Below are 3,368 nucleotides of genomic sequence, written 5' to 3' on the forward strand. Positions count from 1 at the left end.
AAAAATTCTGCAAAATATTTTTGTAAATAAATGAAGAAGAATTGTCAAGTGTTGAGAAGTTAATGGGGGACATTTTCAATGTATTAAGTATATGAAAAAAATACCAATGTGTTATTTAGTGTTGTCAATTATGTTGTTGAATACATTTCAGATTTTATATTGGAAGAAAAAATGGGAGTCAATACCATATTCAGTCTAGGTCGTGTTTATCTCTAGCATGAAACAAGAAATATGAAAGCAGACAAAAAGGCAGTATTGTATAGTGGCATATGGGGACAAGGTGTTGTCAATATTTATCAGTTTGGATTTCTTCTCATACCAATTTCTGTACACTGTGTGGCGGTATGATGGGGACACTAATTGTTCCCTGTTGGTGTTGATATTAAATAATAAATACATTTATGTCCGATCGGGCGAATTTTGCCTACTTATGGACTAGTTTTTAGGGCGTAATTCAGTATATTATGGCCCCGGGCTGTAATAGTATGTTATACGCCAAGGTAGAGAAGACATTTTTTTAAGCCGAGGTAGTTTATTCCCCGAGAAGCGAAGCTTCTCGGGGAATAAAGAAGCGAGCCTTAAAATTGTCTTCTCTAGCGCGGTGTATATATTATTTTTTCACTACTAGATCCGTTAAAACCCTTTCTGATAATAATTATTAATTAAATTTGTTTGTCCGATGCAACGATCCGAGTTCTCATTTTTCAACGGTTGCTATGAAAATTGAAAATCGTCTGTCTACGTTAACCAATAAAATCAAAGAAAATCTTTCGTTGCTAGGTGACGGCTGTTCATTATTATATTATTAACCTAGGGAGAGAAATTCTACTTCTGGGGTCGGTTCGAGAGTCAATAATGACGCCTTCTGAGACTAGTAGTAAAAAAACGTTTTTATGGCCCTTGTTTATGCCGTTACTACAGTAATAACAATAACTGGCTTATTCCACCTTCCTGATTTTTGTGTCGTTATTTTAAAATTGAATCTACCTAAATTATTATAAAATTCAAAACTTAGACCGGACATAAAATTTTGTATGTACCACGGGCATAATTGGCGTTTGTGGCCCTTACCGTGTTATGGCCCAATGTCACGCCGCGGGCCACAAACGCCTTCATTACGCCCTTAATACATAAATAACTATAATGTTAGCAGGAGCAAAACATAGTTGAAACTTGTCTCTGGTTAAAAGCCAACAACCTAACCTGAAAATGTGACATTCATTATTAAATTTGCCGAACAAAGCGGCACATTCAAAATTTGACAAGTTTCTATGGCTGGCTGGACCAGACAATCATTTATAGAGACCCTGTATAATGTTTTTTGGCATCTATAGTAACCAACTTTTTCTAATTTGCTGTTTTAACAAAGCTGTGAACGCATTCGTTTTGAATGCGTTATATTTTGATAGAACAATTTTAACTGACATTCATATTAAGCATAACAGACCAGACATTATAATTTTAAATAAACAACAAAAGCAAGCATATCTTTTAGATATAGCTGTTCCAAATTCACATAATATAACACAGACATATAACACAAAAATTAATAAATATTTAGAGCTCTCCGTTGCTATGAGAAATCTTTGGTGTTTAGAAAAAATTTCGACTTTACCACTTGTAATTTCAGCAACGGGAATAGTACCGCAATCTCTTTTTAAAAATTTAAAAATTCTTGATTTAGATAACACATTGGTAGTTGAAATTCAAAAAGATATATTATTATACTCATGTCACATCGTGAGGAAGTTCCTAAACATTGACACAGAACATAATACACAACAAAGTCAAAATGCGGAGGCGAGACGCCGGTAATTATGTTGATAAGCACTGCACTATTACTTGATAGTAATATCCGTAATAGTGTATGTACCCCGGCAAAATTGCCGTGCCGCCGGGTGGAGGTGGGATACGAAAAGCTATTTTAGAATTTGCGTCTCTAATAGGTCTATTATTGTATTCAATTTGGAGTTGTTTATGGCTATCTATTAAAGCACTCGTGGTTTAATAGATCTCTAAGAATTTTTTTATCAATATTTCAATGTATTATTGTCATTTACACCAAAAAACTTCCAATATTAATGTTCAAACTCTACTTTTGCAGATGTAATTGCATCTGTTACCTTAAATTACTTACCAATTAATACAAAACACTATTTTGATTCAAGATTGCAAAAAAAGATTGTATTAGTACACATTTTCATTTATTTTTATGTATCATTAAATAATTTGTTGAACTATTTTCCATTCAGCAGTAAATTAATAATTAATATTTGTTTATGTATTTAAATCCAGAACACCTAATATTATTAATCGTAAAAAGTACATTTGATAATAAAATAGCTTTTTGGGAAAAATTCTTAAATTTAAAATTTCAAATTTTTTTTTAATATCCAAAATTGGGAACAAAGAAAAAAAAATTATAAATTGGGAACGAATCAGTATTTTTATAAAACATAGGTATATTTTTAAAATAGCAAAACCACATTTTATACTTCCCTTCAACAAATGAAAAATATAAATAAGTATGATTTGACAATAACCACGTAAATAATTTGCAATTCAACAGCTCATTAGTGTCACATTAAATAAATACGCATTTAAAAACATTTCTTCAAAAAAAGTAAAATTCTGTTTAGTTAAACATTTTTTAAAACAATTACAATTGAAAATAAGCGACAGCAATATAATTAAGATTTGCATTCGTCAATTCAGCCAGTCATCATGAAGAACCGCTCAATGACTTAATTCGATTACTAGCAGAACTTTAATGTAAATGGAAAGTTAATTTAAACATAAAGTTATCTAATGTGCTAACTGCAAACGCAAACATTTAAAATGGCAAGAAATGAAAACAAACATTACGTTATCATTCGAGTGCAGAATTTGGTAACAAGACAATCGCCACCGGTTCACGTAAAATTGTTGTTAAAAAATTCAAATATACGTCATAATGTTCCTAAACTATTTTTAAACTAATTATATGCATCAGATCCCAGTGAACATGTTACACAACAGTTATTTGTTCTCGTTATGCTGTTTAATCATTTCTCATATTTCACCACCAACACAGAACACTAATTCGATCATTTGCCATGATTCTTTTTACTTGAGACTTGCCAATTTTTGAGTGGCGCGCCACCCATGCACCCGCAATGCCCATAAAAAAAATGCATAACGCACAGTACCATACACGGCCAACCTTGATCAAATCCAGCACCATTAGACCAACGCTGGAAAAAAAACCGTCCCAGAATGCACGATAAGTGAGTGGGCGCCAGTTGCAGGAATGACGTCACGTCAAGAGGGGGACACCTCTTTGGAGGTGTCTGCTGACCACGCCGGGGTGTCCCTGCGAAGATCCCACC

Source organism: Tenebrio molitor, chromosome 9, assembly GCF_963966145.1.
Source record: "Tenebrio molitor chromosome 9, icTenMoli1.1, whole genome shotgun sequence".
In the NCBI taxonomy this organism is placed as follows: domain Eukaryota; kingdom Metazoa; phylum Arthropoda; class Insecta; order Coleoptera; family Tenebrionidae; genus Tenebrio; species Tenebrio molitor.